We start from the raw sequence: 27,233 nt of genomic DNA on the forward strand, positions 1-27,233 counted from the left end.
AAAATCGTACTATTTCTCAACTAACCTCGATAATGAGTACTGGAAGAGAAATGAAGTATTATAGTGTCTTGTTATTTTTACTAAAGTGTTTCCTTTCCACAAATGCTTTGGTGCGTACCTCGAAAATAAAAACAAATAGTTATTAATTGAAATAAAATAAATATATAATAGCACAATAAAAAAATAATTAAAAAATATTATAATAAACAGTTGTTAGCCTTAACACACCACGACTGCCCGATTACTCCATTCTTGTCGACGCCGTTGACAATTTTATTATTAATTTTTGTTGAATCGGAATTTATTGACTCCCGCTCTATATATAATATAATATTTCGTTATATATACAACATTACAACACTTTTTAAAATTTTAGCTGATTCTCTATCAATATCCGCTGCAGTATCTTTGTTGAAATTATTTATAATCTCCAGTACAATAAATTGATGGCTCGAGTTTTTTTTAGAAAAATATCGTTAAATAAAATATTTTTAAGTCAACGGCTCATTTTTCTATTGAATGGCTTATTCGATATGTTTATAGCAATATTTATAAAAAAATTATTGAACAAATTGGATGCTTTTATTGGATCATTTCTGATATTTATTTTAATGTCATTATATTTCAATTTGGTTATTTCATCTTTTGATCTACAGTTACCTCCAGTAACTTCGTTTATTAATCTCCATGTTATTTTTGCATCAGAACTTACATTTTTAAATTTCTATTCAAAAAATTTAATTTACTAACAACAGTTTTCGTAAAATTATTTTTGAATTTTTATAATTCAGAACTTTTTTTGGATTATTAGGATGTTTTATGTATTTCATACAGAGATGTTGTTTATGGTTTGTATTTAAATATTACTGTTTTTTAATGTCATTTAAATAATTTAACGATTTTTTTTTATAGGGTTGTACCAAATGAGCCTACGAGTAAATCAATCTTATTATTTCCAATTTCATTTTATTTCAGTTACGAATATCATAAATTAGGTTAAATTATAAAAAATATTATGTATTATATGATGGCTAGGCTTTAAATAGTATAATTATAATAAAAAAAACCACTTTAAATACGAAACGATTATTTAACACACAAGCGAAGTAACCAGGTTATTCAATTAGTATATTATTATATTACGAATAATTTGATGAATACTTAATAGCAATGTTACATTCGTCAATATTGATAAAAAACAGAAACACGATTATTGGCTAGAAAAAAACAATTTTTATGTTAAAATCTTGAATTTTTTTGAATTTTTAGATAGAACTGTATTTAGTGTACCTAAACATTTAATTTTAATATGAAAAATGTATATAATAGAGTTCATAATCAAAATAATAAAATACAATTTCTAGGACCCATGAATAAAATCTACCCTGGGTCCCTCATAACCTCCACCGACGCTGATTATTATCAATTAAAATAATAAATAAATAAATAATATTTGAATATTAAAAATATTATAATATTAATATTAATTATGTATTAAATATTATCATAAAACAATCAAACATAATAAAATCATATTGGCCGACTTGCCGACAACTATGTAAAAATTAAAAATTTTCCGACTAAAATGAACCAGATATCTTAAGTGGGGAGGAGTGTAATCCAACCCCTTCTCACGCTGACCCCTTAATCCGGCACCGAGCCTGAAATATAAATATAATATAGTAAATAGTTATACTACTAAATCAAACGTGAAAAAATATGAATCATTTAGCTCTTTAGGCAAGATATTATGTTAGATTGTTTTTTTGTTTTTGTAAATAATGATTGTTTAATAACCTTCTTTAGAAACAAAAAACTGTTTAAAAAAATTAACTGTTTGTTACGACGTATTATAATAGTAGGCTTGTCGTTATAAATGACGAATATTATAAGAGTAGGTATAATTATCATTAAGTATACGATAACGTGATATTATGTAATTAATATTCGTGTTTTTCTATTATTCTCGAAGTTCGCATGTCATGCGTCCTCCGTATTTATATCATAGGCAATAGCGTACAAGGCAAAATTGCGGACAAATATTCACAAATCAATTGTAAAATAATCTCGTACGACAATTTTACCTCGACGATAGAATAATATGTTGATAATTTTTTTCGATTTCGTCTATTTCCGAATTCTGGGTAATCAAACGACGCTCGCCCATCAAAATTGCTCTGCCCGAAAATCTTTTAATATTAAATTAAATTTATCTTCTTATTTGCAAGGCTGGGAAAATTAATGATTTTTTTTAACTCAGTTAAGTTAAGTTAATATGCATCAATAAGAAAAAGTTAAAATAAAGTTATTTTTTTTTTTATTCGTTAGCGTACTTTATTTCTTATCAACACACAACTAAATTATAGACTATCATGCTTATACTTCATACAACATACAGTATTTTTATATAGTATGTATTTTATTTTATTTTTTTTTGTTTCTAACAATAGTCATCTAAATAATAGTTAAGGTGCCTTAAAAATGAAAATAATTAATTTACATTATTAAATAAAGTTTTTCATACAGATATTATTTGTGTGTTTGTAATAGAGTATTAGTGTATTTATCAATAAAGAATCACAAAATCTTTTATTAAAATTGATAACAATGTATACATATTAAAAACTGTCTAGTTGTTTCTATCACTATATCATTGTATAAATTCACAATAAAAATATTTTTGACATGAAAACGACTGAAATATTGAATGTAACAAACAAATAAATTAACTTAACTTATTTCTTAAAATGAAAAATAAATTTATTAATTTCACGTTAATTAAAAAATAAATTTAGTAAGTTAATAGTTAAGTTAATGAAAATCCAAACATAACTAGTTAAATTAATAAGTTAAAATTAAATTAAATTACTTTTAATTTAACACGTTAATGCCCAGCCTTGCTTATTTGTAATGCGTTTATAATGAATTAACAAACGTTCAAAATATAATATAATAATATAAAATATTAAACACGCAAAATTAAAAGAATAATATTATCATGTGCTACGGACCGAGACGGTGTTGTACCTACATAGACGTCGAACCACTCGAATCCGTGTCAAGTCTCCGTCGTCGCTTTGAGTTCGTCTGTTCTAAAGGATGGCATTTTTCGACATTCGGAACTGACGCGATTGGTTGGTTCATCGTTGGTGCGTCTGTTTTGTTACATTCGCGGTCTAGTGCCGAAGGAACACCGGGCAGACGTCACTGTAGAACATATAATATATTCGTATAATTTTGACTCACAGGATTTGTTTATTTATATTTTGGGTGTTTCGGTGACCTTCAAACGGGGTCCTTTAGGTACATGGCAACATGGCAACGACGGTAATATATTTCGAGACGGTCGTTTATTGAGTTTTTTCCCTTTTTTTTTATACAGTCGTTTTACTTGACAACGGCTCGTTTAACTCGTCAAATACTTCAAAAGTAAGGACGTTTAAGTATAGGTTAAGACGGTTAGGTACACTAGCAGGGTGAGATACTCGTGACTCGTCATCGTTATTAATAACGCAATACTGCACGCGAGTACAGTTAATATTAACAAGCGCGTTGTTAAATATGTTAAGCGACCTTTACAATATTATCGTATAAAATATGTATTATTATATTAATATGGAAGAAAAGAAAACTTTTTTCGGTACAACAATTTATTATATACTACTCCACGCGTAAGCCGTGATAATTAATATTGTCATGTTATTATATAAAATTGAGATGTTTTCGATAACGCTTTTATTTTGTAGGTACACACTCGCCGAACATTCCCGAATAAATGATAATAATAAAAACGACTATAACTTTATAATATCATGGCACCATCACGTCACACGCCTTGCACGCGTTGCGTTATACCTATTAGATGAACGCAATGACGTGTACATACTACATGGTTCAGAGGTTTTAGGCAGTATGTTGTGTACGACTGTATATATATATATATATTTGTATTATATAAGACTGAACGAAAGCAGATGTAAAAAAATCCTAACTACACACCGCGGGTGTAGTACGGATTACAATATTGTTATCAGGCTTCGTAAGATCATGCATCAGAAAACGCGTAAATTAACACGCTGCACTATGCATTAAAAAGTTCTTTGATTTGAATTTACGTGCACAAGAATTTAAATTGTATGCACTCGAATTAAAATGCGCGGTTAAAAATCGAAATTAAATTTTAAAATAACAAGAAATACCTATTAATTTTTAAAAATATAAATTTATTTTCTATGATTTCAATTTATAACATTGTTTTTATAATACTGCCGTAGAACCGATAATTATTACAAGAATACAAACAAACCTGAGCAAATATCTAAATAAGAAGATATTTACGAAATGATAAAAAAAATCCACTATGTACTGATATTCTATATAATAACTGAAATATCTAAAATGTAAAAATATACTTTGCCTACCAATTAATAACATTAAATGTTAAAATGTTAGGTATATGAAACGGATTTGTACCTCATATTCTCTTTAAATATATTTAAAACATGCAAATGCATACATTTGTGAGCCCTAATTATTATTATTGTTCTGTGTGATTTCTTAAGATAAGATGTGACAAAAAAATAATATTGTAAGGTCAATACGTTAATTTCTCAAGGTACATGATATAATATTATGTAGACATATAAATATACTGTGCGCACATGTTATAATAAGTGGGTACCTTACCACCGCTGCTGCAGCAACACCATGATAATAATATAATATATTATATATTATTTTAGCCAGTGTCATTAGGAGGCCTCTTCGGGGTACCGTACATACATTATATTATACTATTATACATACCTAGCCAGTTACCTAGCTATAAATGTGTATAGCAAAATAATAATTATTAAATAAAAATTATTATCTTGACGTAACGCACGACGACAATATTTATGTACCCATGTCATCGGGACTACCAAGGTATACGGTTTTATTTCCTTACGGAAGCTTCGCGTTTAACACAATATACTATTATATACTTATGTCTATTTACTTTATAGAATAATATGTGAACTTTAAATTATTTGGGAAAATTATGCGTTCCTGCCCCCCCTTCAAGGCGTGACCTCCGACAACGCACACCCGTGATTCTCGACCTTTTTAAAGTTACGTCCAAGTGACATTGAGCGGGTAGTAAAAAAAATATTGTAAATTGCGCCCTGGATTTTTTGGTTTTTTAAATAGGTAAGGCAAATTGCACCCATAGTGTAGAAATCATTCAACAATAGAATGAAAACACTATTGCTAGATTTGAGTATGTGAAGATTGATGTCTTATCATTATGCAGATAACTTATAACTGTATTTTTTTATTATTATTTACTATATAAATTAACCTAACAAAATATATTTAAAACAACTGTTATTAATCTCATAGTATATATATATATATTTTTTTTTAAATTAACTTTTCTATTTGTATTAACTAAATCTTTATTAACTTAATTATTTTTGGAAGACAGTGACAGTCGCCTCCTCTTGGTGTCCTCTGTGTAATGCTAAATGATTATCACGAAAATAATATTTCTATTGGGTGCAATTTACTACACAAAAATTTGTACCTGAAAAATACCGGACGCAATTTACAATATTTTTTCTTCATTGGGCGCAATTTACGTTTGCCCATTAAGAAATTTAATATCTTACGCGACACTTAAAAATGTTTTTTCTCACGTGCATGGAACACACTTATAGATTATTTTATGCGGTTGTTATCCTAAACAATCAACGGACTAGCGCTCAACATTGAGAACTGCTGATTTATATGATTTAATGCAACATTATTTAAATATATTTTACTACAAATATCACTCCAAGTAGCTAGTTCGCCATGATAATGGTTTATCCGAACGATGTTCATAGTGAATAAAAGTTAAAACTATAAATGAAGACAAGTTTTACAAACACGTTGATTCATGTAGATAAATGCTATACATTATGATCTTGTCAAAATGTACTAATTGTAAACATGATAGTATCACATGTATGGTAACAGTGTAAATTGTGTATGTATAAACTCGTATAATGAGAATTTTTTTTGTTTAAAATTTTTATCGTTTGCTTAAAGCTCGCTATATCAATAGTGTCATGATACATGAATAACCTAACTTAATCAAACTTGCACAGAAATACTTTTTGTCCGATAATCTGTCAAAGCTAATTGATCGATGGGAAAAAATAAACGCGATTTGCGACTAGTACCATTATTTTTTAACCAAAATACCAAATCAAAATAGATGCCCATCAAAACACAACCGATAGGGTGATGGCCAAAGGTCATCCGAGCTCGGAAGACTTGTAAGATCCAATTGGGGTGTTAAAGCATTATAAAGGGGATGGAGAACAGCTGCTCTTACGCAGGACATAGAGAATCCCGACAGAAAGCCAGTGAAATCATTGGAACTTGAGAATTTTGAAACTTAAGCGGCATGTATGACTACTGTAGTACCGTGGAAATTGGTACCTAATGAAAACAAAACTTAGCTCGATAATAATAATGTTATAATTCACTAGGTTTTTGTTGACCGTATTAATGTACTATTGATAAATAATGATAATATTATGCCCAGGTTCATTGAAGTGGTATTGCGTCGTCGTCTACATCAGGTAGGTACGAAATTGTAGTGGGAATGGACGGACTATTGAGAAAGAGAGGGAGGGAGAGAGCGCGCGAAAAAGTCGTATTTACAGTTTCTGTTGCGAACATCGTCGTCGTAGTCGGTGCCGCCGTGCGCAGTTAACCGCAATGCTTTATAATAATAATAATATAATGAAATAACGCGACGGGTCGTCGGGAGTGGGAGAGAAAAGAAACTTCACGGCGTGTACAATGCGCGTTCTCGAATGACCTGAAAAGGAGAAAAAAAAAATTAATAAAAAAATCACCGCACACAACTGTAGACTGCGAGTAGTGTATCTCATAATATATTATACCAGGACGGCGCACAACCGCACAAGACAGAAGTAAAAAAACGTTATTCCGATGACGACGACCAGTTTTATGTACGACGGCGACGACTTACACGTATAATAATATATATTAATATGATATTGGACAACGCGATAATCCCAAAATCCTTTTTCGTGACCCCCGTCGATTATTATTTTTATTATAATATAATTACACGCCGCCCGCGATGACTGCACACGGCGAACGGTAATTCATAACACTATGACAGTTGACCTAATGCGAGTGTAATTGGTCCCTCGGAACTACGTTTACCAGAATCTTTGACGTAGTCACGGGATACCACTTATTACCGCATGCTTCGCAGCCATCGGTCTATATAATAGAGTAAAATTATCGATTAAAAATGGGTACAACATTATAATATATTTTAATTTTAAAGTCGCGGGATTATTGTGGGCGTAATAAAAATACATTATTAGACTCTCTCGAACTATCTCGACGACATCGTCAGACGTTCGAAGAGGCATAGTATTACGATCACATCATGGTCTAATCGAATTAAAAAGATTATTTTTGTTGTATTATTGCAGCTGTCGTATAATGTTATTATACTATTATTATAATACTTATTAATTTATTATTTAATATATTATTAAATTTAATATTTAATATTATATTTTACAATCAGTTTTTCCCGACGAGAATATTCAGTTCATCTCTTTGTTATCATCCTTAAACAAACAACCGTTATCGCTGAGTACAGTATAAATTACATATTATTATTATATATAACATGCATCGTATACTATCGCGTATATAAATATAATAAACAACCGTTGAAATTCTCTACTGCACGTGTACAACGCGTCCGTTACAGTCATCATCGTATAAAATACATTACGATTGAATAAATAGTATTATAAAAGTGTGTACATTTTTATGAAGTCAATCCAAAGTGTGTGTGTGTATAATTTGTCGTTAAACCCATTATTACAGTTCCGAGAGACATAGAGACATCTCTAGGCCATGAGCTCAAAACGACGGTGGGGAGGTGTACATTTTTCATTTTTATAATGAAGGTACTTACTATTCTCGGCAATACATTCGAAATTAAGGTTTTAAAATTATTAATAATATTATAGTAGATAGTCTATGATTTAATTATCTGGAAAATATATAAGTAGTCTAAAGAAAGTGAGAGCTTTTAGCATAAATGTCACAATATATTGTACTAAAATTTCAGAGTTGTAATTAGTAAAAATAATAGTTTGGAAGAATAAATAATAATATGCGCATAATCACTATTATAAAATGTTAATTAAAATTAATTATTCAACTCTATATCTATTTACTGTCACATTTAGATATGAGCTGAATTTGAATTACTTAGGAAGATTTACTCTGTAAAAAAAGTTCGAGAGGAAGGTGATGTTGGTTAACAGCGAGCTTATTTTCACGTAAAAGTTTGAAAAATTAGTAAATTTATAAAAAGTGGGTCAAGTTTATTTATTTGGATTTAAACAATTATTAAGACAACTGTTGTAATGGTTCTCAAAAGCATTAAGAAATATATTGAAGATGTAAATAATTATCTAATGTGTGTGTGTCACGTGCTTGTGTTATCATTAATTGTTTGTATAGGTAATGTATTACTATTGAAACGCGAAGGCTGTAAACAATACAAGCCGCGCCAACAACAATTCTCCAAAATATTAAGTAAAACAGTATTATATTGTGTTACTTAAATATTATATTATCAATGTATTGAAAAGATACATTTAAAATAGTTTATTTGAGATTAACAATTTTTTTTTAAATATAATGTAAATAGTAATCCATTTTTTAAAACAAATTTAATTTTTCCCTGTAACCAAGATTCAAGAAACAACCAACAAGAAATTGACAAACCTAAACGCATTATTTTAAAACATAAAAAATGAATACTAAAAAACCAATAAATTATCATTTAATCTTAGTATAAAGAAGATTTTTGATAATAAAAACTAAGATAATCTATCTACTATAGTATATAAGTATATAACTACATAACCTTAAGGTAGCCAACTTAAACTGCTCATCCTACGTGTCTGAGAACCTGTACAAAAAAAAATGTATAATTAATGTTTTACTTCTTGTATAATATATTATTATTGATAAAAAAAATAATAATATTTTGGTATTTATAACGGTCGTTGCCATGCAATCCGGCAGCACAATCGCATGTCGGTTACATCCGTTAAACAAATGTCGATAAAAACATCTGAAAAAAATGCTTACATAATATATTATATAATATAATTTAAATTAATAAGAATTTATTTTTTCACTGAAATAACAAGACAACAATAATAAGGTGAGTTATGTTACGTCATGGAAAAGTCACGTCAGTGGTCAGTCATGTATAAACTCGCTGTACTCAATCGACAATGAATTTATTATTATTAAAAAAAATAACGAAATTTAACATTGAATAGTTAAATCTTATAAAGTCTATAGACTTTCATAAATTAAGTTTTGGTAAGTAAAATTTTTTGAATTAGATATAATACATTTAAGTGCAACACCACATATTACGTATATTATTAATAAAATGCCAAAAAATGTCTAAATTATAATTTCAGTATATAGAATTGTACTTACTTGGATTTCCTACAAAAATCCTCGCTGGAAGTAGTGAAGTTAGTATACTACAACTACTACAACTACTACTACCACTACTACTACTACTACTACTACTACTACTACTACTACTACTACTACTAATAATAATAATAATAATAATAAGCGACTCAAATTTTATTAATATTTCACCCACAGACAAGCATTTTTTTTTTTTCATAATTATTCTAGCAAATAATATAAGTTACAAGAGGTTTTCATTCATTTTCATAATTTTATTTTTTATTTTAAATTTCTTAGTGGCACTCCAAAAATATTAATTGATGATTCCTAAAAATGGCATGTTTGTATAAGACTTTGACGCATTAAATACATAATGGAATGTTTTTCGTTAATATTTAATAACATAGACATCATTTTTTAAGGTAAGTTTCCAACAAAACCAAAAATAAACTTTCCCATAATTTGTCAAATTTTAACGCCCCAACACGAATCTTATAATAAATTTATTAAGCTCCTCAAAACTCGACTATAATGTATATGATTTCTATCAAACTGTTCCCAATTCAACTAACGAAGAACGCTTAAAGTAAAATAAAAAATCCATAATTTGTTTATCACGTATACTATTTGATACTCAAGCATCGGCACCATTTGAGAGATCCATAAGAGGTATTTAAATCCCCTGAGCCCCACCCCCTAATTGCAGGATCTTGTGCATGGGATGCACAGTCCGTTTCACCCGAGGTTCACGACGTACCGACGTGGCGTTTGACGAATCATAATAAGGACCTAGGATAAGGGTTGGCCTTAGATACGGTTAACGTATACGAGCGCCAAACTCAGAAGGGCACGCGAAACGTGTCAAAATGAGAATTTGAACAGAGTTGGAGGAGGTGTCAAAATAATTCTTGCACTGCAGTGCGCTGAAAGAATCAAAGCTGTCCCCGTTGTCCACGACAACCTGACCCGCGTACCAACAAGATGTCAAGTCTCAAAACGAACAGTATACAAGTTATATATATATATATATGTATATAATAAGATCCCAACATAATATACGATGTGCCTATGTATAGACGACAACATTGTATTATAGCCGTATGTGTGCAGATGATCATAATAATTTTTATCCGTATAATTAAACGGGCGTCGGCACCGGTCCGGCCACCGCCCCGATGAATTTTATAAAATGCGGTGTGCACGTGCGGCGGCGGACTCGCGTCAGCTAATTTTAAAACGCGCGTCGCGCGGCTGCTGACTGCGATGACGACGGAGCGAGCGCGTTATTCAGACGGATGAATATCGCCGTTTCAATGATATGGTTTAATGTTACACGAAGATTTTTACTGCCCTTCGCTCTCATTCCGAAACAGTACAGTATATCCTGCAATTCAGCAGCTGATCTCTGCTCGTAAAATATAATTTTTATATTGATCTTACATTGCAGTACGAAACTCGGCGAGAGATTTTGAAAGATTTATAATAGAGGTCCGGATTTTTGTGTAAAATTGTAGACAAATATAACTTACCCAGCAGGTCGTAATAACTCGTTACAACTTACTGTCGACATTTGAGAAAAATTAAATTATTTTACTCAATATATATAGAAAGTATGCAATTGTCTAGAATTAAATGTACCTTATATTAATTTAATATGCAAAACATAATGAAAGATACGTGTCACGGAACGTTGATATATATTTAATCAATTTTATTCTAAATCAAATTGTAGACGTAGAACAATTATGCATTTACATAAAAATTTGGTCCTTCAATTTTATAACAGACTGAAAAAAATTTACAATTACGTATATTGATTAAAGTTAAAATAATATGTTTAAATTTGGTCACAAACATAAAAATACTTATGTCGAAATAGGTGATTGGAAAGGGAACGTGAAACTTTGGTGTTACTATCAGATTATAAACAGTATAAACTACGAGTATATAGAGTATTATCACGAGAAAAACAATAACAACGAAAATTATCCCGATGAATGAAATAAATCTTTAATAATACGAATTATTGTCATCGACGATAATATTGACAAATCGTCGGTACCTATTTTTCCTAATTAAACAGTTTATATTCTAAACGCTAAGTCGTCTGTTATTGGAACAAAATCAAATCCCCAAATGAAATCGACGAGCGTCGTTACTACAAAAATATGTACTCTATAAAGTGGTGTAACGACTTTGAGAGATCGCAACAATTATTCTGAAGTGTCGAGTGAAAATCGACGCCGCGCACAATATGTGATTGGCATCGAGGAAATTCGTAGTTTTCACGTATTGTCTGTGTGTGATGCTGCGCGCGTCGAGCACGCGGTGGAGGAGTGTGGACTATGTTTAGAGCTTAAGACGAGCGACGGGAGGGTACTTCAATATTTTTTTTCCATATATTTTATTTTTCACATACACGCACACACATGTACACGCCGAGATAATACGACGGAGCACGTGGTACGTATTATAAAATATGGTGTGCGGAGCGCAAGTTCTGCTTCTCCGGTCCAGGTGCAGCGGCAGTGTAATTTTGGCAGACTTTCATCCGGCGGCGGCTTCAATCCTCTCCCGCTCGCACGCAATATATATATAATTGGTGTCGCTTTTCAAAACGAGCGCACTTACACACACACACACACACGTGTCCTCCGAGCTATTTTCATAGTCTATCTTATTCGAGTCCGACACACACGCACACACGCGCGCGCACATGTACACGCATATAGACTTATGTGGTGTGCAGTACGCGTACGTACCTATATATATATATATATATATATATATGTATATACACACATAATACACGCACATATTATTACATATTATATACGATTGTTGTGTGTATATATTTACGCGCATGTCTATGTGTGCGTGATGGAAACACTCGCGCGGTGACGGCGACGCACATGGCGACGTTATTTGGATTGGGCTCAGTGCTGCGAAGCTATATATACATGTATAAATATTCGTGTATTCGTGTGCTGTGCGAGAATAGCTTTTTTCGGCGGGTGAAAACTGTTGGCCTTATGTACTTAACTCAGTACGATAACCGTATGGGCACAGCGCGTATAATATTACAGCGATCGGCTACGGGTGGGGGGGAGGCTCTTTCGGGAAAACGGCGAAAAGCTGCCCGCTGCGACGCTGCGTGCGTGTATATATTACGTCTCGCGCTGCTGTAACGGCACAATACGTGCGTACAATAATAGTTTAAGTATACCGTAAACGGATAATATTAAAAAAAAAATAATAAAACGTTTAGGTACCGAATGGCAAACATCTCGTATTATAACGATATATACGCTATCAGATTATTGCTGTATATTATTCATTTTCGGTGCCAAACAGTCCCTAATGTCGTTGCTGAAGAAACGCTGTTTTGTACGACATAGTTTGCGCGTGTAGCAGTCGCATTATTATTTATTTAGCTACTGCACCGGGGACGCGCTTAAAACGGTTGTATATTATAACCTGCAATAACCTATAACGAGATGTTTGTTAATAATACAGCATATAATATAAATAAATTATAAATAATATAATAACATGTACTGCGTCTCATAATTATTATGCCGTTTAAAATGTCGGTCCAACGGGCGACCGAGAGCTAGTCACCACGATAACACGTTATATTTATTGAACTATGGTGTGTTGGGTTATGCAAATCCGTCCGAAGACGACTGCAGCGGGTCTTGTTAGGGAGTCGTTACGCCAATACTGCGGCGGTCAATTATAATTTATAAGCAATACATAATTGTGAGTGTACAGAGTGTTCGAGAGGATATCGAAGCGGTATTACAATATTATTAAGTAAAACGGTAGTTATGTATCGATGGCGGGGCGATAATCGCGGCGAAACCCGTAAAACACTATATACGCACCCGAACCGGTTGACCGAATCGCGGGTCTAAGGTAACTCTAACCGCGATAGAATATTATCCGCGTGTATATAGGGTTTAACGTAAAAAATATTGTGCAAGCGAGTCGATAGACGTATTATATTAATATTATATTATATGCGCGTAACGTTGGTTAGGTCGGTACGCGTCGAAACGATCAAAGCCAAAAAAATCGATAATAATATCATAACGACGGTTTATAATAAAAAAAATTATCGCTGTCAAACATATACGATTTTCGTTCAACAATAATAGTTCGGAGTATAGTGGGCGCGTGTACATTGTACATCGTATCGAATATATTTTTTTAACGCCAATGTATCGTGTTATTTTTTATTTTTGTTGTTTAAATAACCGTAAAATAAATATAATATCGGCAAGCCGTGAATGTTTACCATATTAAACTCGAAAACGAAATACAATATAATATATGGTATAAAAATATGCAAAGTAGTGCACAGGCTATAATACCATAGCATTTTCTCCGCTACATCGACACAGTGGCCGCAAAACGTAACACAACGATTTTTCTCGATAATAGTTGAAAATATTTACCCAGAGAGCATTTCATTACAATGATGTAGTCGTTTTTTATAAATACATAATTTATCCGAAAAAATAAATCTATTCGAGTCGTTTGATTTTTATTTTTACGTTTTTAAGTACCTATTGCCGAAGGACCTTGATATAGAATTTCTATGGCACAAAACATTTTTGTTTTATTTATCGATATAATAATACGTTTTACGATTTCGTATAATTCTAATATTATAACGAAGCTTTTTTCCAATTTTTATTGTTTAAGTGTTACAGTAAGCGAGAAATTGCTCCACAAACCATAAAGTCGCTATCAAAACGTAGTAAATTATAAACATGCAAATAATTTTAATAAGCTAAAAATGGACTAAATATGCACTCAAAGAAGTAAAAATATGTGGATATTACTTTTTTATTTTTGAATTAGCATGTTCTGACATTTTGAAATATGTTTAATTAAATTTATATACATGAAACGGTTTGCAATAATGTGCAGAACTGGTGTATTATTAATCTTTACACAACTGCAGAAGTACCTCCTACAGTAGCGTATTAAATTTCTTCTAGCGGGAGGTCATTCTTCTTGTAATTTTTATTAAAATATTATTTTTGTCACTGTATTATTTTCTGGGACCACATTGTGATAATTTTCACATTGTTGCTTACATACATTGGTCATTGTATATAATATATACAGTTTTTTACTTTTACCGCAACATATAATATACACCGCGAAAAAGCTGTTAACAAAAACCAATTAACGATGAGAGATGCGAAGATAAATCATTTATTGTTGAAAGGCTACGACGAATATTGTATTATTTGGGTAGTTCACTCGACGTTAAATTCCAACAATGAGCCAGATAGCTATAATATGATACGATAATATAGGTAGGCGCGTATACACAATACCCAAAATATAAATATATTTATATACGTACATAATAGTATATCCTTCGAGGATCGCAAGTCTCCCCTTTTGCCGATGTACACTTCAATATATATATAATACAATGCATAGGTCTATTAGTGCGGTCCCTGCACGCATCAATACATTGATACAAGTATATATATATATATATATTATATACAGTAGTACCTATATATCGACCTACCTGTGTGTGTGTGTGTTGTTCGTCGAACAAGAGACGAGGGGTTCTGCACGTGTGTATATGTACGTGTAATGTGTTTATATATATATATATATATATACCGTTACGGTGTTTGTGTGGATCTAAACGGTATGTTCCGTGCACACAACAGTAAAAATATTATCGTGTACCCAATTTCGAAATAATATAATGATACAGAAGAAGAAAAAAAATAATATAAATAAATAAAACGCGATGACAATGCGTGAGTTCCGTGATACATACACTTACTGCATCACCGCAGTGAGTGCGCGCACACACACACACACACACACACATACACACACACGAACTGGAGTCAGGGTGGTACGGAGAGACACATAATACGGCGAAGAGAGACCCTTCGCGGGTGAATAGGAATTATAAGGCGATACAATTTACACAATGTGTACAGGTGTCTCGGCGGTAGTTAAACGTATAGGTATACAATATAATATGATATATATATGTGCATTTATTTTTTCTTCACAAATTCCAGCCCGGCGGCGGAGTCCCCCCCGCCGGGGCGTTTGTGAGTGGTACGGTGTAGTAAATATATATCGTCTTGCGAGAAAGGATTGAATAGACGTGTCTATATATATATATATATATATATAAATCACATGTAGAAACTGCATCGCAGCTGTACGCAATTTAGATGTGACAAGTACGCACTGAGAGGTTTCCTGCAACGTCATTGTGCAGTCTTCCTGCAGTCGCCGGAAAACGTCCATAAAATATATTATTATCGTAAAAGCCAATCGTATAATATAGGAAGGCATTAGATACAGTACGGTATTATTATCATACGATATAGTGCAAAGTCTGAATAATATACGATGGGCTAGATGCTTTTCGAGAGCTTTTTAAAAGGATTTTCGTATAGATTAAGCCGTCGTCCGAAAACGCTTTGCCTCCTGACTATCATTCAGTAACTTTCGATTTCGGTGGTGTGCTTAATATTACGTGTTTGGCATTTTAACATTATAGTTTTTTTTTTCGATGATTGATGGCTTTTATCGATAACTGTGACCGAAATTCGAGTGTGTTGCGTACACATTTTTCGCATATCACAATATTATAATATAATGTAGGTTCGCGGGACCCATCATCATCGAAGTCGTTAAAAAGCCAATAAGAACAGTCGTACCGATGAAAGTATAATAATAATTAATAACAATAGATGACGTTCGAAACACGCACTCTTTGTTCGCTCCATAATAATATTCGACGCCACCCTTGTCCACTGATGCCACCGCACTCACAGACCGTGAAATATGGGGCTAATATATATATATTATATTATGTATGTGTAGTGCGTATAACAATAATAATATAATACACCACGTTTGGGTATTTGACTTTTTGAACACACCGTACGTTACGATGACGTGTTTTTTATGTCCAATTTTACAGTACATGTTTTCTCTGAAAACGGGTATTATATGTGAGTACAGAGCAAATCGGTCATGATAAAATTCACGACAATAAACCATGAAAAGATTTATAGTAAAAATGATAAACGTAAACAAGTGAAACATTTCAAGTCTCTAAGATTATTATTTTTTGAATTGTACAAAAAAAGAAAAAAACCAATATTTATTCTCAAAGAAAATCATAATTTTTTGTTACTTCGAACTTAAAACGCTTAAAGAGAAAATTTTAGCAAACCTTTTATTTAAAGATTTTTAGTTCGTAGAAACAAACATTTCATCAACATAAATCGTCAAAAATTAAAGGCTAACTGTCCAATCCAAAAAGTGATGGCATTGTCTTGTTCTATACCATAATAGTATAGACTATATATTGTATTAAAAACGATTACGACGGACGTAGACAAAATAAACCTGTCACGGAAATGATACATTCTATAATATTATGTTGTTGTATGTGTATCGCTTCGCTTTGTAATCTAAAATAATGAAAAATACCATTCATGCCCGTTTTATTGGTCCCATTACACAAATAAGTAAATCTCTAAGCAAACGAGGGTCGGCTGTTGATCGTTTATATTCGACATACACACGATTATAATAATATGTATACAATGTATATATATATATAATATAAAATCGTGTAGGTCAATCCAGACAATTCAGCACTGGGTGTTCTATAGATCTTATATAAACACAGCGCCCATGTGATATTATATACTATATAGTAATCCGTGTGGTTCGGGACGGCGTTCGAACCGATCGAAAAAAATCAATCATTAACCGAAGGTTATATACATAATATATTATTTAAGAATTAAAACACGCGTCGTGCCACCCATAATACGAACGCTGCGATACACAATATACTTCACGTAGCATACTACGGCTCGTCGCCATTGATTTTTATAGGCAGTAAACCTAAGAATTAAACATTTTAACGGTATAAAATTTAACGAATACCATCTGCTAACTCCTGTCGTATCTGTTTTTATATGCGAGAAGACTTGGCGAGTAGATTCGAAAAAGAGATAAGGCACAAGCGATCGACGCGGTCTTTTCGTGTAACAACGTTTCAGACGTTTCGATTGTCTCGTTATGGGGGTAAATATTGCAATATTATAATATCCACATCAGAGACGTATTTAGATATTTTGCACCCCGGGTGAGAAAAATACCGCCACCCGCCACCCCCCAAGTCTGGCTTTTTATCAGTCAAAAACCCTATACAATATTATATCCGAAACGCTTTTCAGAATTTACCGCTCGGGGCCCAATCCCCCCTTTCCACCTAAATACGTCACCGATCAACATTCAACACCATGTTCTGTAAAATGTACGTATATTATAATATGACAAAAATTATGTTATTGGGGTTGTATATACGTATAACCAGTTTGAAAACTGTAAAAATATAACCTTTTTCAGTTTCTCCGCGCATGTCCATGACTTTCCGATCGACTCGTCGAACTTAGGATTAAGTGTGGTTGCAATGCGTTTCTGACTATATATAGGAATTGCGTACTAGCGTAATGTTTTGTCAACTACTGTGCATGTTGCATTTAATATTATGTATTATAAATTATTGATAAACGTTCGTAATGATTCGATTTTTCGTAATAAAAAATCTAAAATTATAAAAAAATCTGAAACACAACCGCGGTTATAGTACATTTTGTAAAAATATTACGAACACATAAATACATTACAAATAGATATAATTTACGATTCGAATGAAAATATATGAATTGTAAACTCAACTTTCATAGCAATATTATGCGCAAAACCTCTCAAATATATTAATATTTATTTGATTTGATTTTTTTTTTTTTATAGGTTATCAAGTAGTTTACTACGTTAGTAAGTTTTATTTATATAATTAATACATAGATTGATACTCGGGCGAAAATCGACATGTAAAAACGTGTAGTATTATAGATTATTATTATTATTTCTGTAAAGTTTAACCAATTATATTATATCGAGATGTTTTACCATTATATTAATGGGTATTCGCTTATCATGTGTACATTTTCTTGGTCCAGATGGTACCGATTATAATATATTAATAATAATATTTAACACTATCTTAAAAAATAAATAATGAGCTATACACGTGTTTAATGATAGTATATTATAAATTATTAATTTATTATATTATTATTCAGCTCATAAATATTACACGAACTTGTGATGACGTTGTTATGACCGCGTCGACGTCAATCCGTCGGTCTCATAAAATATCAATGGTATGGCTATACGCGTTGTTATTTTTTAATACTTGATAATGATATTGGATTATTTTTATCATTATTATTATCAGAAAAATAATTTGATAATTAATTTACATGTGTTTTCTGGATTCCGAACCACTCGATGAAAAAAGAAAAGAAAAATGTTTGGTCAAGTCGGATAGTTAATTGATCATTTGGAATATCGGGATATAAACCTGCTACTCAATTCCAGTGAAGACATTTGAATGATTAGTAAGGTCTCAGTCATGATCTTAGTAAGGTCGGAGAACATAGTATACTTAGATATAACTATATGAGTATGCTTTTAGATTTATATGACTTATGCTTGACGATGAGAAGGAGGTAACTATAAAGTTGATAGAAAAAAATTTCCTTGTAAAATGTATGACTACAATAACTATCCCGAAATTTAGTTATTGGAATAGATCCAGATAACTGGTAAACTAAGACAAAAATACGCGTGATAAACGACGGGGAGTACCTGTATACGTATACATATCGTATGTATTGTTGATTCGCCAGCGACGATAAATTTAGTTTTTGTGCGATCCCAAAACTCACATGTATTATGTATATTATGCAATTTACTAAAACATATATAATAATACATAAAAAGTATAATTAGAACATACTACATAGTTACTTATACTCACAGTTTTGCGTTTAAAAACACTAAATACGATAAATTCTACCTATAGTACGAAATAAAAAATCTATGATCCATTGACTTCAATCAATTTAAACAATTGTATTAAACATATCTTATAAATGTGTAAATGAACCAAAAACAAATTACAGAAACATTTATTATAGTATTTAATTTAATAGTCTAAGTGTTTTTTAAACGTATTTAAAATTGAAATACCTACCTATTTGAAGCACATTCAAAAATATTTTTAACAAATTATAACAAGTTATGGTAAATGGTACATCTGAACGTGGGAGGCCGATCGTAAACTATTTGATTTTGAACGTGTTGAACGTGGCCGTATACTTTCTACAAACGAGTGAATTAAATTAAATCAGTGATTTGTCGAAGGCGTACACGTCGATCATTAATATTAAATATAGCCCATATAGGTACTCAAATTATAAGCGTGGCGATGATATTATATTCGATATTATTATTTTTTTTTTTTACATATACGATATAATACCTTGATAATATTTAAATGCTCGCTATGAGAGTACCCGCCCGTAACATAAGTTATAACTTTATATACTAATCATTTAACGACTTATCGATCGGGCAGGTGCGCGAGTGTATGGAAATCGTGCGCGATTGCCGACGAGATAAGGTACCCATAATAATGTTCGTATACGCGAACGGGGACGACTTTACCGTTCTATTCATATTGTCGTACCTACTACGTACCTATATATTATAATATTATTACGCTCACAGTGGTTGAAGAACAAAATAAGGCGGACATAAACGATAATATTATTAAATATTGGAAAATCGTAATTTACAAAAAAAAAAAATTTGTTTTACTTTTTATTTTTTTATACACCCTGTGGTATTTGACAAAACACTAACTTTTTGTACATCAAATGATATAATAAATAGCATAACAATAATGATGATAAAACTCCGGTTAGTTCTAGAAAATTATAATATAATTAGGATAAATGCAATGATAAAAATTTTATAAGATTGAGTAAATATCATTGCATCGGTACTTATTAATATCAATATACCTATAAAGTACATAATATTATACATTTACGTTTAGGCGCGAATAGTTGATTATCGATTATACTTAGGTATTTTTGGGTTAATATTATTGATAAAACTATATACTTAAACCTAGGTATGTACTATATATATATATTTATGGTAATACACAACGACAATTAAATCAGTCCACAAACGTCATCAAGTGATGTCTGGCAATTAAATAAAAACCCACTCCAAATATTTGCGACTTTTCGTGTATACCTTATTTTTGATATAATATTTTTTTGTTGTGATATAATATAATTATTTTTAACCATAGCTTTATTATTTAAAATTATACATCATGAAAATCTTCTTAAATTAATACCAACTAATAGTATTAAACATATTATCCAGGAGAAAAATATTGAACATGTAATGAGATGTTTATCAAGCAGTGTTTATTTCAGGTAACCATGGGGGGCTAATATTTATTATTTACTCCTATTGCATATCCCCTTGAAAAACCGGGATATAAGTTAAAATGTATGTGTATTTGTAATTTAAATGTGTGCTTTTGTCAAAAATATATAATTTAAAATACTAAAGGATGTGTACAAACAATATTTATTTTTTTAAATTTATATTTTTCATTATCTAAATTCGTGATTTTTGGCCACATTTTTTCGTTTTTCAACAACCGTGAAACGGCCAAAACGGACCGTTTCGCATCGGTGGTAAATAAAACTTATATTATATTAATAACATATAAGCCACGACACATGCGCTCTCGTTAATATTGTGTATTTTAAATAAGGGTAAGTTATAACAGTCAACAGATATTACAGTTACCTATTACAGATATTACTTATTTATGTCTGTTTTTACAAGACGATTTGAATCGATTGGCGATTTGCGTTCAATTACCGACACGGACGCTCCGTCAAATTAAAAATCGTAAAAACAATAACGAACAAACAAAAACGTGTCACACGTTTTTTCGGCAGGATGCAGGATGAATTTAATAGTTTACTTTAAAAAAAAAAATATTTAGGTCATTATAGGTACGATTCTTGTGCCGTTATAGAACCGCATTTCCGTGAAAAAAATCCAAAATGGATAATAATTAATGTTTAATGTGTACATATTTTAATGATTGGTTAATTGGATTTTAAAGTGTAAATAATACTATTGTAATATTATGTAGGCATATATTAGATTTTAGAATTTAGAATAGCATTATTAGAGCGTCAGGAGGTCATGTGTATATGTATAATGATTGTATGAATGCATGATTAACATGGCTGAAGTCTTCGGAAACAGTAAAATAATGCATTATACATAAATAGGTACACCGTGCGCGCATAAGCTTGTTTTTATAATAATAATAGTTATAATACTGATGTTATACTTGTTAATAGTTATTACTTTACTATCGATTATTGTTAATATATTTAATATATTAAATCGTAAACCTATTTATTGTATTATAATTACACATCGGCATACAGAGCGATTCACCATAATCGTGTTTATCCTTTAAAAATGCATTTATTCAAAATCTGATTTATAATATTTTTGAGCATAATTTAAGTTTAATGAACACAATATTCTCACACATTAATTTTACTGTAATTCATATGTGGAATATTGTTTTTTGAAAATTCTGATGCTTCAAAATCAAAATTCGAATGATCAATTGTGAGTTATTAAATTTTATATTATAATAGCCTTTATAATAGCCCTTATTAAAAAATAAAAAATAAAATTTTTATATATTTATATTAATGGCCGTAATTTTTATTTAATCTTCGTTATATTATCATGGACTACATTATTATTTATCATCCTTATTATTACTTAAATTTTAATAGCAATAATAAATTTAATTATTTTATAAATAAATAACTTAAATATGATGCAATGTATATTATACAATATAAAAAATAATGATTTGAATAAATTAAACAAGGATGTAAGCATGCTTGATAAATTTCCCTGTACAATATGATGTACAATATATGTATATATATATATATGTACCTATACCTCCTGCATAATAATCTTTGACTTTTGTTCACATAATTTACTGCGACTTATTGGATTCTAAAACTATAGGTAAAGAACAAAAGTAAAACACACAGTAAGACATTTTTTAAAGTTCATGAAATTCTATTATAATTTTTATAATTTTTAATACATTTTAAAAGGCAAATAAAAAATGAGTGATTTTTAGCTATCAACGTTTTCGAAGTAAACTGTAAAAATTAAAGGTGTATGGTGTAAATTTTGAATTTTATGTTGTACCATTCGGCAAAAAGTCTTGTCGTTCCCGACGATTTATCGATATGAAATTCTTCCTTACGCTACTGAAAAGCAATGTAGTGTTCATCGTTTTATAAATATACCTAAAAATAAATAATAATAAAATTAATCCTAAAGGCACGGTTTAATAAACATCAAATCAGTGGCGCCGAGGACAACCCGCACTCAATAATACTATTAGTTGTTTTCCAAAATCTTCGGCAATTAACTGCATTACTATAACTATAATATTAGAAATATTTACGGGCGCAGTCAGTGAGTCCCGATGGCCGATAATATAAACATTCGGATCCGTGTCCGATTGTCGAAGGTAAATGGTTAAACGCATGTTTATTTCAATTTTTTTTTCTCGAATGGCAACTGTTACCTATACAGCTATTATACTATATTTCTTAATGGGTACTGGTTTGTTATCGACCCACCCGAGGGCGTAAATATTTTATCGCTTTCCACTCTGGTTTATTATCGTTCGGTCACCTATAATAATAATAATAGCGTAAATAGGTGATAATAATTTAGTTTTTTTGCAAAAACGTCGTTTTTAAATTGTATCAAATAGATTTTTCTTTACTCGGTATATGTGTGGTCCCATAAGTCAAGGTCTATAAAATTGTATATATAGTTAACTTGATTACAATATTTAAATTCTCGCAATTGTTGAAAATTAGCATATAATAGCTTTTCAGCTGATCGTAAATTTATTATTAAATTACTAGACAAGTAATTGATGAGTATTATACGTGATATCATACCAGATGATTTATTTAACGTAAGATACTCATTAAAAAAAAATCTATTAACATTTTTAAAATTTTTTTCTAAAAAAAAATTAAATAATTTTTTTTATTGTTATTAAATTAATTCAGATGTTTTAGTTTTTATAATGAAAATGTTATACTTTCTAATCCCATATTATAAAGCCAAATATTCTTTAGATTACTTTGATACAAACAAGTTGAATTACAGACTAATAGCTCATAAGTTATAACTTAGAACATTGAATATATAACATAAGTTATAACAGTTATAACTTATAATTTATACTTGTCCAAAATTTTATTTTTATAATATGTCGAACTATTCTGAATAGTATTTTACTTTGGATATGTAATTAAAAATGTATACTTTCATTCAAAAGTTAACAAAACTTAAAAAATGATAGTGATATAAAATAGTAAAAATGTTGTTTTTTAATGGCATAAAATTTTGTAAGAGTAATAACTTAAATGTTTTCTTTAATAATTAGTGTTTTACTTAATTGATCACCCCGTATAAGTTATATGGACGAAAGCTAAAATGATCATATGTATTATTATATTATAATATGCTATAAAAATATTAAAAATATTATTAAAAATATTTACTATAACATAATGAATTAAAATATGTCACAATTATAAGTTTTCGTGGGCCTCTGCACAAGCATGCTAAGTGCAGTTCATTATTCTGTTCAAATACCTAAAGAAATGAATACTAAAGGTACTATAGTGTAATTTGTCATGGAGTAGACCACTGCAATGTGTAAAAGTTTGTAAAATTTAAATTCAATGATATTATATCATTGTATACGAAAAACAATTCTGAGCGGAGGAATGTTGCGGAAAATATTGTTTGTTTTTGTATAAATTAAAAAACCTTACCTATACCTACCTACCTACTCATATATTAAATGTTTGATGAAAATCGATAATTCAATGTTATTTCCACATCGCTCAATTATTAATACAAAAATACCTATTACGATTTATTTCGTGTAGAAAATAATTAAACGATAATATGTTTTGTTGATTTAATTTACGTAGACTTTCATAACAATAAGTGCGAATTTTAAAATATTTTCAGTAAATATTTCAATTAATATTTATGATGATTTATTTAAAATGTACATTATACTTGTGTATATATACAAATATATTCTTGACTCATGTGTATATTCTGTAGACACTATGTGAATATGTGATACGTTAAACCTCGGCATAGATGCATTTACCTAAAACCTATAGGTTATATATATATATACGGCCTATAACAAATGGAGCAATGGAGTGATTCCCAAGTTCAGTACTTGTTATAAAATTTGTTCATATAAGAATATACCAGAAGGAAATTTTAGAAAATATGGTATCAGTACAGGCACGTATAGAGGAGGGTTTGAAGATTCAAACCTGTGTAATGCTTTCAAAAAATATTTAATTTTCGACATAGCTATGTAAAATACAATTATGAATTTGCATTATTAATTATATTGTGTATGATCTGATTAACGACATTCATGTTCCACATAACACATATAACACATTTATATCCCTTATTATACTTAGTTTTTTTTATCTATCTTTGCTGTATCCGTCAGTGTTGTACTGTTTTATTTAAAATTCACAGCGTTTAATGTTTACGATGTTTCAATATCTCTCGAAACATTATTTAATACGTATTTAGTATTTATAGCGCATGCAGTTCAATACATCGACCATGAACTTATTGTTGTTCATGTAACTCTCTATATACAAACGAATATTCTTTTAAGTATAGATAAGTATTGTACATCAACGATTTTATTAATCATTATTTCGTTACTTAAATAACATAATTTAAGTATTATATTCTTGAAAATATAAAAATAAAAAAACAAAATTTTATTATATAATCAGACATTTTATTAACATTTTTTACATAAAAAAAGTTGGGTGCTCAAAATGGCACAAAATTTAGTACAGAAAAAAACAAAATGTATTAGGAAAAAATTGCTAGTGGCTTTTAGAATGATAAACAATGAATATGTTGTAGCCAAAAAATTTTGAGTAGAAAAAAAATTGCCAAAGTGGCTTTTACATAAGATGCCAAAAGCGGCTTATTATACAAAAACAAAAAATAGGTTTATAAATCAGAAAAAAGTAGCAAAATATAGCTTTAAGAAAAACAATAAAACAAAAACATCGGACAGGACGACACAATAAACAAAGAATGAGGGGGGGAAGGACACGAGATGGCGTTTTCGGTGCGAAAAATTGCAAGTTAATGACCACTGGTCGCCTCTGCAACATTCACACGACCGGACCTGCGAGCAAACGACGAATGTCACGGGTTCGTTTACTCGGGCGCGTGATGCGTCGACCATAACGGATGGCGAGGCTCGGTTGGCTCGGTCGCGCGGAAGTGACGGTAGACGGAGATTTTGGAGCTAGTGCGCGATGTTATGCGCTACGACATCGGATGTGACAATTTTGACGACAAGCGGTGGCGACCGGAACACGGGAAGAGCTTATAAGTCGGAGCTACGGAACCGGCGGCGAGACTCGGCCGGCGGTATTGCCCCACAGGATGAAATAGAGAGTCGGCGGACTGCGCCACAAAGCGCGCCGCAGTCCTAATACTCTCCGCGAATCCTCCCTCGGGCAACTCGTCGGCCGCGTCCGCTTCCGGTAGCCGCCGTCAGAGTCACACGCGCCGCCGAACCCCGGAACGTCGAGATTCCACGGGTCCGGCGCCGCTGACTTTCACGTTTCCAACTCCTTTATAAACTCACCCCGCGAACTGATAGTCACCGCCGCCGTCGTTAATAGTCGTCATCATCACCGTCGTCTTCGGTACCGCCGGGGCGGGATCGTTGCCCACGTCGGTACCACTAGCCACCGCGTCTCCGTCGTCCGTCGTTCCACGCGACCTCGGCAAACGGGCGTCCGCACAACCGCCAGAGGGTCGACGCATCACGGCGACCGCGAGTTCACGACGACCGCAAACCCGCCGCGTCGCTGCAGGTGATCGCGAGAACGTGCTCGGGCGACATACCGCCTGACACCGTCCGTGCACTTTCTCGTATCCTTCCCCCCCCCATACTTTGTCGCTGTCGTCCTGTGCACTCGCCGAGAATGGGCCAGCTTAACGTCTGATGCAACACGCTCCCGTGACAACGCGTTTTACCCTTCGCCACGCCGATTTAAGACGACGAGTGAACCGGGGAGTGCATCGTACCGGGAGTGATGGGGGTTCATCCAGATCCAGCCAGCCGACAATATGACCGAAATTATCTCTTACTACGACTTCATTGACGACCGATCGCAAGATGTTGTGACATTCCACCGCGGGCACTACCGCGGGCACTACCGCAGGCACTACCGCAGGCACTACCGCGGACACCACCGCAGGGACTACCGAGGGCACCACCACGGGCACCACCGCGGGAACTACCGCGGGCACTACCGTGGGCACCACCACAGGCACCACCGTGGGTTGTTCATCGGAAGTCATATTATTTTTGACAGCCTCATCCGCCTGGTTCATTACTCTTTCGATAGCTATCGCCTGGTCCATTATAGATTTCAATAAATGTGATAGGTTGTACGAGAACGATCTACCGTTGTGTCGCGATGTCATTTTGATGTCCGGAAAAATACGATGGTCGTGGACACGCGTCTCGGAGTTTTAGATAATAAATAAACAAACTTATTTAG

The 27,233-nt window shown here is 31.8% G+C and overlaps 1 long non-coding RNA gene across 2 annotated transcripts; it reads right to left on the bottom strand.

The window, feature by feature from the left end:
• Positions 1-1,580: 1,580 nt before the first annotated feature.
• Positions 1,581-18,115, bottom strand: LOC113554678. Of its 2 annotated transcripts, none has more exons than XR_003405291.1 (3): positions 17,962-18,115; positions 3,032-3,207; positions 1,581-1,661 (listed from the first exon to the last, which is right to left on the bottom strand). It is a non-coding gene; the product is annotated as an uncharacterized LOC113554678 (long non-coding RNA). The 2 variants fall into 2 exon arrangements; XR_003405290.1 differs by lacking the exon at positions 17,962-18,115 and adding an exon at positions 3,284-3,489.
• Between the last annotated feature and the right edge of the window lie 9,118 nt (positions 18,116-27,233).

Source organism: Rhopalosiphum maidis, chromosome 2, assembly GCF_003676215.2.
Source record: "Rhopalosiphum maidis isolate BTI-1 chromosome 2, ASM367621v3, whole genome shotgun sequence".
In the NCBI taxonomy this organism is placed as follows: domain Eukaryota; kingdom Metazoa; phylum Arthropoda; class Insecta; order Hemiptera; family Aphididae; genus Rhopalosiphum; species Rhopalosiphum maidis.